Below are 12,345 nucleotides of genomic sequence, written 5' to 3'. Positions count from 1 at the left end.
CTGAGTGGTGGTTTTAAAATAAGAATATTTAGCATCAACTAACTCGGAGTGACTTCTTCCCATTTATGTGCCCTTTGTTATCATGAGAATTTGACCCATCTTGAAAATTGCCAGGCAATAGGAAATAGTCTCATTGATCATCTTAATTAGACCTTTATTCAAGACCTCACCATCATTCACTGATCATCTTATTTATACTCTGCACTGGGCTAAGCGCTGGAAATACAAAGATGACTAGTACAGAGATTTTCATTTCAAGAATCCCAAAGACAAGTAAAAATAAGTAAGTAATGTAAGAGGTAGCTGCCATCGTAATAACATCTACACAATGCAGAGATAGTTCATGAGGAGAGTCAAGGAAATATAAGGGTGTGAGGAAAGCTTCAAAGAAGTAGTTGTATATAAGCAGGTTTTTATTTTGCCAGGTACACAGAATAGAAAAGAGTCTTTCACACAAAATTAACAATAAGCACACACAGGACAGAAAGAACATGCATGTGTTTGAAACTTCACTCTTTTTGAAATACCAATGTACATTCATTTATTTCTTTCCTTTTTTTTTTTTTTTTGACATTCACAAGAAGTCATGGTCCAGTATAGGCAAATTGCTAGAATTACAAGTTACTTCTACTGATGATAATCCCAAAAAGAGAAAACCAAAGTTTGAAAAATGATAAATACTATGGTAGAGGAGTGGAGATTTTACATTAAAACCTTAGGATATATAAAAGAAAATAAGAAAAAATCTTGCATATATGTCCAATGCCTTATATGGAGTTAGGAAGAAGCTGTGTAAAGCAAGCCGACAGAGGCAAAGACAGGAGATTAGAAGTGGTTTAAGGAATGAAAGATGGGTGATGGGGAGAGATATACGAACATTCCAGAATCATAAAATCTGAAAACTATGTAGATAATAAATAGATCATAAAATCTGAATACATTTAGACAGAGGACTAGACTCAGGAAAAAAGAATGTCTCAATATGCATATTATTTGCAAAAGAAAAACTGATAAGCATCTCATTAGAGCTGCTAAAGAAAGATTTTTTTTTAATTTTTTAAAAACATTTATTTATTTTTGAGAGGCAGAGCACAAGTGGGAGAAGGACAGAGAGAGGGAGACACAGAATCCAAAACAGGCTCCAGGTTCTGAACTGTCAGCACAGAGCCGGATGCGGGGTTCAAACCCACAAACCTGAGATCTTGACCTGAGCCAAAGTCAGATGCTTAACTGACTGAGCCACCCAGATGCCCCAAGAAAGATTTTTTTAAATCTCTAATCAATAAAAGATGATAAGTGGAACAATTCTCATCATTAATAATTTAAGTTTTATCATTACTACTACTTTTATTTAGCCTTTTGTCTCTATAGCAGCAAACGTGTTAGAAAGGAAAGCTTATATACTACTTTTAAAATTTATTTTTCTTTTGATTTTTATTTTAGAGAGAGAGAGCATGAATGGAGGAGAGGGGCAGAGAGAGAGAGAGAGAGATGAGAAAGAGAGAGCGAGAGAGAGAGAGAATCCTAGGCAGGCTCCACACTGAGTGTGGAGCCGGACGTGGGGCTTGATCCCACTACCCTGGGATCACAACTTAAGCCAAAATCAAAAGTCAGATGCTCAACTGAGGTACCTCCCAGGTGCCCTGATATACTATTTTTATTTATTTTATTTTATTTTTTGTGAAGGATGCTGCAAGTTGGTTCTTTGCTTAAATGAATACAAAAACCTACCTTGGAGCAGATTTTCTTTGTTTTTTTCTCCAACTCTGGAGTGGTCACCTCTTGGCCATGATGATTTGAATAGAGTGTATCAGGATCATTTTTGGCTTAGTGGAGACCACCTCTTCCTTTGAATTTACAACTTGATAATGCGGGAGGGGAATGGGAAAATCTTAATAACACCAAAAGAACATTCCAGAAGAAAAAAACTAAGACCTGGAACACCTATTCTTTGGGGCTTCCATATTACTAGACCTTCCCTCACAGTGGGTTCTCATGGTCTTAACTAAGGTTTGCTGGTAAGAAAGGACATCAAGACCTCCAATGTGAAATTCACCAATAGGGTTGGAAAAATACAGCTCAACCTATGTACCTAAAGTTTGGAGAAGAGCTAGTTTTGCCACAGCCTTGGACAAAAGCCCTCTGATATAACAGCCCACTTTGGGAGCAATGATTATATATGAGAGTGTATTTTTTTAAAAAAGCTCTAAAGTTAGGAGCTCACGGATTGAGCCCCACTGCAGCCATGCATGTGAGTAGCCCGGTAAGGTCAGCCCCAGTGAGCGGGACTCATCAAACCAGGTAAGACCAAATTTTCACCAGCCTTAACTCAAGAAATCTAACCAAATCAGAAGTTTGGGTGTGTTTTTTTAGGATTGTCATGTAATGGGGAAGTGAAGTAAGATCAGGCAGAGAGGGGAAGTGAAATGTGATACAATCTCAACAAAGGCTGGCCCAAATCCACACAGAGCTCTGGAGCTGTGGCTGTTGCCCCATGGAGTCAAAGAGACTGGACCTTCACTGGATTTGGGCTCCTTGAGGAAGAGGGCAAGGAGAACTAGGAACAGGGCAAAGAATTGGAGGAAGCCCTCGGGGGATGTGCCTCTCATTGGCCTGGGGCCATCCCACAGAATGACTTAGGTGACAGTCAGCCTCCCATGTCCCCAGAGCTGGAAGAATGAAGCCACCAAAAACAGCTACAAAGACCTGCACCTCATGAGCAGATTACCCAGTCCTCTCTTATCTGCGATACATCAGGAGATAAAATCAATAAATGGGGGCACCTGGGTGGCTCAGTTCGTTAAGCAGCCGACTTTGGCTCAAGTCATGATCTCACAGTCTGAGTTCTAGCCCCGCATCAGGCTCTGTGCTGACAGCACAGAGCCTGGAGCCTGCTTCGGATTCTGTGTCTCCCTCTCTCTCTCTGCCCCTCCCCTGCTTACGCTCCCTCTCAAAATAAGTGAATAAACTTTTTTTTAAAAAAATCAATAAATGGTATAAGCAGGATAGACACATTTTCTTATTTTATTTCTGACAAATATGTGGGAGTTAGACTATATAAAAAGTAGTGTTCTAGGAGATTACCCACTGATTAGTTGTCCATAGTTCTCATAAGGACTAAAAGTCTAAAGAACTTTCTGTAATTTTAAATGATACCTCTGCAGTCATGAAACATTAACTATAAACCACGATTTATTTTCAGTTCTATGTTATGATTCCTTCTTCTATTCACTGGTCCTATGCCTCCTCTCCACTACCTCTTTTCTTTTTATTCCACGCAAGGCAGCTGCATTTTGCCCCTCCTCTATCTCAGCCCTATCATACGTTTAGGGCGAAAGCGGGCTTGCAATGAAATTTTTCAAATCATTACCCATTTCACCCGCTCTGGTGGCTTCTAGTGCTCTGTCCTTCTTTTTGAAAAAGCTAACAGGTCCGAGCCCTGCACAACGATCGTCTCAAGCGTCAAGCAGAGATTTACACTAAGCCATGTGGTACTGCCATACAACAAAGCAGGTAGACGTGTGGACGTGCCAGTGAGTGGAAGGGATGTCATATGGGGAGCTCTGATCGGAACTCAATGCCTTGAAGCCCATGGTAAAGTCCTTCCTGGAGTGCCCTTGTCACTAGACCAAGTAACTTACAGCAAAAATGACTGAGATGATAGAGATTTGAGTAAATCAGCATTGGAAAGTAAGGCTGGGTAAATAAGCATTAGAACCTTATAGCTAAATAGCTCCTTGCATTCCCTTACACTGGAAACCAAGGAACAAATGTATATTCTGTTATATTTCTTAGCATCTATACTCCTCAGAAGCTGCCTTGCTTCTCATAGCATAGTAATAGCTTCCTGCTCAGCTATGAAAACAAATCTCCAATTCAAAACTAAGAACACACTCACTTCATATCCAACTTTTAAACATAAAGCATAATTTTATTCAAGCTTACTTTTATAAACAAAAATATACACAGAAAAGCATTTTGAACTAAATTAATTTATAATGTAAACTCTACAGTATATTAAGCACATTTAATCAACTGAGTTGAATTCATTCTAGGAGGAAATGAGACAGTACCTAGCTTTGATAGTCAACATATGTCAGGATATTTTTATGATAGTATTTTCATGAAGCCCAGGTATGAATTACTAATCTATTTGCCTTGGAGGGAAATGGATGAATAGTTGAGAATGTTATACGAGTTGACAGGGCTCTGGTCTAAGCATACTTATCATATAAAGAACAAGATGGAAATAATTCTACATTGGAAGATCTGCTTTGTGTTAGGTAGTTACACGAATTCCTTCTATGCTTTATGTATCAGTCCTTAATTACCGTGCTGGATTCCTGGCAACCTTGCTATTTTGTCTTTTTTTATATTATCTAAAACAAGAATTATATGGTAAACTTTTTCATTTTTTAGCATACTACATCAGTGTAATTTAACAACGTTAATCCGACAAGTCCTATTTTTCCTACAATGTTCTATCTTTTTACTGATATCTTTCTTTTCACTAATCAAGAATCTTTTCAAGTTTAAAATCCATCTTTTTAAGAGTTAACCAGTTAATGCCATGTTAGTAACACACACACACACACACACACACACACTTCTTTAGGTATTTTTACCCAGAATATTTCATTTCTCTAATTGGATCAATGCTCAGTAACATAAAATCTCTCTACTAACCATGAAAAAGAAGAAACAGATTTAAGAACATTATATCAATTTCAACTAAGTAAAGATATTGATTTCACAGTGTGGTGCCCAACACATAACTTTATTTAGTTATAAGATGAGTATCAAATGGGTAAAATGAATAGTCTCCTTTGAGGGGAAAACTCATAATCTCTCTAAAATTATTTTTTTGGTTTAAAGGATTACAGGAAATGACAGCTTCAAAGAGAAGAATAACCTAATAAAATCAGTGTTGCCCTTTGACCGAGGCAAGAAGGGCAAGAGTGTTTCAGAGGGCTCAGATTATCACAAACCCAGGCACAAAATAAATTTATTAAAGGTCACATGCTCACCACTGTCACTCACAAGCCAACACTCAGAGCAACCCATAACCAGTGCTGTTCAGATGTTTAACAACTAACTCAAGGGGATAGCGGGAACCTGGTTCGCATCATGTGCTGATTTCCAAGGTGTAAGTACTCCCACCAGTGACAAGTTTCAGACTCCCAAAGTGATGGCACTGACCACAGAATTGGGAAAGGTGCCATGAATGGACTTTCTCACGCCCATACCAGCTGGTTCCAGCACACCACTGACTGCAGCTCTGACCATCCCCTCCTGTGACTAATGCAGCCAGGCTATCTCCATATCGCTTGTCTTCTGTCTACAAAATAAAAGATGGCTGTGTCCAATGCCATGAAGTTTTCTGTATTTGGTTTCTGAATGGTGCTAGAGACAGACCTTACTTGGGGTGTGGGCAAGATTTAAGAGGTAGAAACCTTAACTTGAGAATAAAATTAAAATAAATATAAAAATAAAAAATAAGATAAAATAAAAATAAAAGTTAGAAACATTTAGACGAAGGAAAGGACAAATTAATTAGCTTGTCAAATCCTTCCTCTCTGATAGCTTGAATGCAATAAACTCTTGCATAAGAAAATGTCATAATTTTAGCAAAAATAGCATAAATTAATACTTTTACAATGTTCTAGTAAAAAAGAAAATATATGGGGTGCCTGGGTGGCTCAGTCGGTTGAGCTTCCAGCTTTGGCTCGGGTCATGATCTTGCGGTTTGTGAGTTCGAGCCCTGCGTCAGGCTCTGTGCTGACAGCTCAGAGCCTGGAGCTGTTTCGGATTCTGTGTCTCCCTCTCTTTCTGCCTCTCCCGTGCTCACACTTTGTCTCTCTTTCTCAAAAATAAACGTTAAAAATTTTTTTAAATAAATAAAAAAGAACAATGTAATGATTTCGCTCAGAGAAAAAAATAAATCTTGTGCATTGAATTTATAAGAATTTATAAATTCTATATGTTTTCTTGTGATCACTCATCCAAGTCAACAGACCATTTAAGTAAGCAAGCACAAGTATAAATCAGTCATCTTTGATGTTTTGCCAATTTTCAGTTATATTAATAATGTAACTTCACACATACATTTGATTTGTTATATTAAGTCCTATTTGCCAACATAGAAAGCTAGCATATATTTTACTTAACAGGTTAATAGTTGATTTATAACTTTAAATATTTGGACATTACTAATTAATTGGCTGTTACTTAGAAAATTGCTTTTCAATACTATCACATCCAATATTATATTTGCTATGCAAAAGGACCATAAGTTAATCCTTTTGGGATGAAATTTTTTTAATTTGTCAAGTATTGTGGAAATATGGATTGGAAATACAGATTTGTTAAAGCAAGTTTTCTTTTCCCCCCACAGTAATTAAGCATGGTTATTGATTATAAGTGAAATCATTTAAGCATTTACATACAGAACATTTTGATGTCTGGAAATAGAGTCAAGATTTTGAAGACAGTAAGCAGTATTTTTATTTTCTTCAAAGATTTTCTGAAAACCCAACGCTTCTCTTTGGAAAATTTTTTTTCCTAAAGACTGTGGATTTCCTTAATTAAACCTAAGTCGTGTATAATTGTGCTATAAAATTCGAAACGAATAATTGAAACTCCCTGAGTCTTAACTATCTTATCTGAATAGGGAATTAAGGATAGCACATATATATATCATACCTACATTGTGATTTTTGGTGTTTTGCAAGACGACATATTGCAGAATCCAGCACCAGCTACACCTTCACTAAATGCTCGTCGCCTTCCCCTCTCTAGTTACTATTTAATTAGATTTCGATCCATGAAAGACAGACTATGCCTCATTCATTTTTAAATCTCTAACTTCAAGCTCAGAGCCTGATACATATCCCAGTATTGGACAATGCCAACACCTTAACCATAAATTTGTTATGTTATACGTTTAGGTTGAGGAATCTGAGACATCAGCCTACATGTAGGCAGAGTAAGTGCTTACCTAAGTGACATGAAGTGATTTGAAACAATCCAGTTATTTAAAAAATCTCCATTCCACAACATCTCGCATTCTATCATTAGAATTTAATTACTTTTGAGATTTTCTTGTTTAGGTCTTCTTTGAATATACAAATAATCCTAAGAGCTTAAAAACAAATTCATTGCCCATAAGGCTACAGGGGCAGGACCCGAAGCCAGTAGAGAACTAAAGCTGAAGCTAAAAAGAGATTTTTTAAAACATTTTTCAAGAACTAGCTCTAGGTATTTACACTGGATGATTGAACAGTCTATCACACAGAACTTTCACAGATGGTAACCTTGAAACTTAAAAAAATAGGCATTACCCTTTGGAAGTCTCAGTATTTACCAGCATCTCAAACAAAAGCTATTTTTTGAGCCCTTTATTTTTGTTCCGCGCTGCAGCCACTGTATGCTCTCCCCTCCTTCTGCAGTCGTGAAAAGGGTTCAAGTGAAATAACTCTCCATCATCACTCATCACTCAGTATCATCCCGCATAGAAATGCACATCAAACAGGAAGATAAAAAATATAAGACATAAAATGTCTACCAGGATCTGGAACATCGCAAAAATTAAGTGAAAGATGATACAACAAACGAAGTAAACGCGAAGTTTCTTTGTCTTGGTGAGGAAGAGGTGGGTGGAGTGGTGAGCAGGCGAGTTGTAGAGCGGGAGCGCGATGTCCATTAGACACATATGTTACCTGAAAGGGGCAACATGTCTAAGATCAGTTCATTTAAACTCATATTAAAGTGTCCTAGCTTCTTTGTTTTTTAAGTTATTGTTGATGCTGTTTATCAAGCTATTTAGAGCAAAGTCATTAAACACAGCCCCTGGTTTACTCTGAACAGCAAGCAATAAAGTTTTGGCAAGGAACGAGCCTGTTAATGTTGTCTGGAGGGTAAGTGTCTTGAAATAGGACCATGCTGAGTCCTCTGAATGGAGCCGCCCTCTGGTATGAAAACATGGCGTCAGCCATCTAGATTGTGACTGTTCTGTACACGCAACCATTTGTCTGTTTAGTGTCTGCCCAGGGAACTATCCTCTTTGTTTTGCTTCCCTGTTACAGCCTAATTTAAAGAAATTATTTCATGCCCCCAGGCACAGAAAACTCCCCCCAAAAAGTCCCTCTCTGAGGGTGACCAGGAACAGATATGTAGAACTTGGTGAGATAGTCTGGATTTCCTTGTTGCCTCATAAAAGCAGATAATGTAGAAGGGAGGTTAGGAAATTTTCAAAGGCGTGTTGTAATTACTTAGCGTAAAATATTAGATAAAATTACAAGTACTGAGTAAAATCTTTAGGATTCTCAATGCATTTCCATACAATCCTCGTTCAGTCCTCACAGCCACCCTGTAATGTATCATGAAATGTTTTATTCTGCAGAGAAGAAAACAGAGATTTGAAGGAATGATTTGTCTAAAGCTACACAACTAATGGGATTCAAGCCTAGCTTCCAACTTCATCAGTCTGTACTCATGATCCCTTATGTGCAAAACCCAAGTAATCCTGTAACTTGGGACCCCTTGGGGACTTTGTTTCCTGGTTTTCTTTGCCATTTTAAAATCAACTTAAAAACCTCTATTTTATTATTCCGTTAGTTGTTCATCTTTTCACCTCCCTGTTTTTGTGCCTCGTTATATTTTCCATCTAAAATAGTTACCATGACCAAGGAATTTTCTGTGGAACCTGTAAACTAGTCAACTGAGAAGGGGTGTGCAATTGTAATTGCTGTTTTCACAGTTTATTCTTCAATTTTTTTATTAATAAATGTATGGAATGAAATAACACGCTCACTTTTGACCCTCTTAATTGCCTGAGGCAGGCAGAAAAGCAAAGGTACATGCATGGCCAGCATGTACAAAGAACAAGTGTGGCCACGCCTGCGTAGGGCAATCCTGGGTATGTGTAATTAGTAATGGTGCTCCCCTCCATCTCAACAGTGTCCTTTTTGAACAGTAAATTGTTCTCTTAGGACCAAGCAAAACGAACCACCTTCTACATAGGCAGAGGATAAGAGAAGATATTCCTTCTCCTTTACAAAATCCCTCAAAGAAATTGCCTTTACAGGGTTCTACCTTCTGGTAACACAGATACCACTCACTGATCTGAAACTGCAGAACTGATATATATGCTCATTTTAATTTGATTAATTATAACCATGAAGGGAGGGGTTGCCCATATTACAGAATGGCATGTTTTCCAAGGTCATTTATATTTGATTTTGGACTACAGCAACCCTTATTTTCACACTGTTTTTATTAGGCAAGGGTATCCAGATTCTATTCCACAAAAATCCAGAATCCAACAGCATGTTAATCGCTATTCTTTGAAAGCTGTTTCATTATTAAGCCTGGGAGACCCCAAGTGAAACAAGTTTTTTTTAAATAAATACTTATTAAAGCATTTAATATTCTCACGTGTATTGTGCATCTCTGGAGAAGGTGGAGAGATAGTGTGTATAGAATGCTTACCAACCACAGAAGAAAGTTTGGAAAGGAGTGGTTTTGATAGTGCTTGGTATATTATAGTAATTAATAAACACTTTCATTGATTCTACTTCTCAATCACATACTAGCTTCGTAATGACGAATAACAACAAAATAGGTTGGGTTGAGTAACAGTGTTTTCAACCAAAGTGGGAAATCTGTCCCGTGAAATCCAAGTAGAAAATCTTAGGAAATCCTAGGAAATCTTACCAGGAAGAAAATTCATCTGTAACCACCGCATGAAAAATTCACTGCTTAGCTTTGTATTAAAAAAGATGTTCCTCACGAATTACTCTGCTAATATGAACTGCCAAACATAGGCCAGTAATTGGATGAAAGTGTCGAGAGGTGAAATCCCACTGCCTTACTTTCAAATTCACAAATGAAACAAGATTCAGAACCAATATAATTTATCTGTACATATATGCACTTGTATGTGTGCGTGTGTGTGTGTGTGTGTGTACGCGCGCGCATGTGTGACAGCACTCTGTACGTTAGTTTTGTGGCACTTACCACACTTTTGTAATTGCTTGTTGCTCTTTTGTTGTTTCCAACAAGTCTGGAATAGATTAGAACTTTTTAGTCTTGGCATTCCCCCAAAGTTACAACAGTGTGTTCCACAAAAGCACATACATTATGTGGATATGCCAAGAATCTAACAAGCATTTTTAGGGCAAATAAGATCACTAATTCTTGTTGTTGTTTTTTTAAACATAGTACCCTCTATTCTTAAAAATGACATGAATCTTTAATAAGTATACAATTAAGCTCTCCTTCTTATTCGATTCTGTTTTTATTAATTTGGTAAAGAAAACGTGTCTTTCACAAGCATTTATCACACGGGTATATCACTTACCTGAGTCTTTGCTGTTGTGCCTTTTATAGTGCGGTATTTTGAAGTGATGCTTAATTTCTTTGGTGTCCCGGAAAATTGTATCTTGTTCCAAATTAAACTTTACAGCCACAAAGCTAAGTGAACTTTGTTAAGATAGACTTCTTCAGTTTGTGTTACGTTTTACTTTTCCATAGAGTAATCCAATATATCTTATCCTAAGTGAATTAGAACTCTTCATATTTGTATTTCAGACATATTTTCCATATCCCATTCTTTTTTTGTTTAATGTCTTATTTCTATTTCCATCAGTTAAGTTTAACTAGCTAAATTTTAATCTCCTAATTACCACCATACATCATTTTTAGAATGAGGCTAGGCATAAATAGATATACAAACAAACAGAAGAACAGGTAAATATTCTTAAACATTTTTCTCATTAAAACATTTTCCAACCAATTTGGCAACTACCCATGCTCTCTCTCTCTCGCCGATATATGATAGCATCTTTTGAAATTGTCTCTAGAAATTATACATTCTACAAAAGTATAATAACAAATATAACAAGAAATCTAAATGTGAAACATTCACTCATTTGTGACCATACCAGATAGTTGATCAGAAAAAGAAAAACTATTCTGCCCAGTGTATGTTGAGTTTAGCTTGAAGAGGTTACTGTGAACATTGACTTTCTGGGTTTTATAATTTTCCTAATTAAGCTTCTGCATACTTAAGATAATAACAATAGTCATGAGAAGAGCATGAGCATTGTTGTGTTTTTTATGTCCCAATTGCATACGTGTATTCTTTAAGTTAATCCTCAAAGCAAATCAATGAGACAGGCACTAGTATCATCTTTATTTTATATATAAGGAAAATGAGGCTGTGAGAATTTAAGTAACTTTCCCAATGTCGCTCAACTTAAAAATTATAGGGTCAGGATTTGACTCTGACCCCACGTTCCATAGTGTAATGGTTAGCACTCTGGACTCTGACCCTCTGACCCCAAAGCATATAGTCATAACTCAAACAAGTAATATTTTCATATAGATTCCAGTACATATGGTTATACTTTTTAAATTATCTTTTAAAGAAGGATTTTTTGGGGCGCCTGGGTGGCTCAGTCAGTTAAGCGGCCGACTTCGGCTCAGGTCATGATCTCGCGGTCCGTGAGTTCGAGCCCCGCGTCGGGCTCTGTGCTGACAGCTCGGAGCCTGGAGCCTGTTTCAGATTCTGTGTCTCCCTCTCTCTGACCCTCCCCAGTTCATGCTCTGTCTCTCCCTGTCTCAAAAATAAATAAACGTTAAAAAAAAATTAAAAAAAAAAAAAGAAGGATTTGTTAGGGGTGCCTGGGTGGCTCAGTCATTTGAGTGTCTGACTCTTAACTTTGGCTCAGGTCATGATCCCAGTGTCGTGGGACCAAGCCCCACCTAAAGCTCCACATCAGGTTCCACACTAAGTGTGGAGCCTGCTTATGATTCTCTTTCTCTCCCTCTGCCCCTCACTACCTCTCCCCTGCTCATACTTGTGTATGCTCTCTCTCTCTCTCTGATAGGTAGATGATAGATAGATAGATAGATAGATAGATTTGTTAGGTTTAATTTTTACTATCACACAAAAAGGATTCTTGTCTCCTAAAAAATAAATAAAACCACTTAATATCTATAAATTTGAGGGAAATGTTTGTTTTAATCAACAAGACCCTTTCACTAAACAGAGAAACTGAAGTCAAATGTTTTCTTTCCCAATAAAAAAGTAATGAAATTTTAAAAATTATCTTCCCATAAAAGATTAAGAAAAAATAACTCATAAAAATTCTATTAATACATTGTTAAACTGGTCGCTAACAAGATTTTTTTTTCATTCCGCTGACAAAAATCGTATTTTTCCATCAAACACTAATGCTAGCTAGGTTTGAATTTCTTTCCTTTGGTGAGGGTATTGAATTAATGTTAGAGCCCTGGGGTTTGGCAGTAGGTAGATTCAATATCATGTTTACACACTAAGCC

This window comes from Lynx canadensis, chromosome F2 (genome assembly GCF_007474595.2).
Source record: "Lynx canadensis isolate LIC74 chromosome F2, mLynCan4.pri.v2, whole genome shotgun sequence".
Lineage (NCBI taxonomy): Eukaryota > Metazoa > Chordata > Mammalia > Carnivora > Felidae > Lynx > Lynx canadensis.
The sequence above is the reverse complement of the archived record's forward strand: the minus strand, read 5'-3'. Positions refer to the sequence as shown.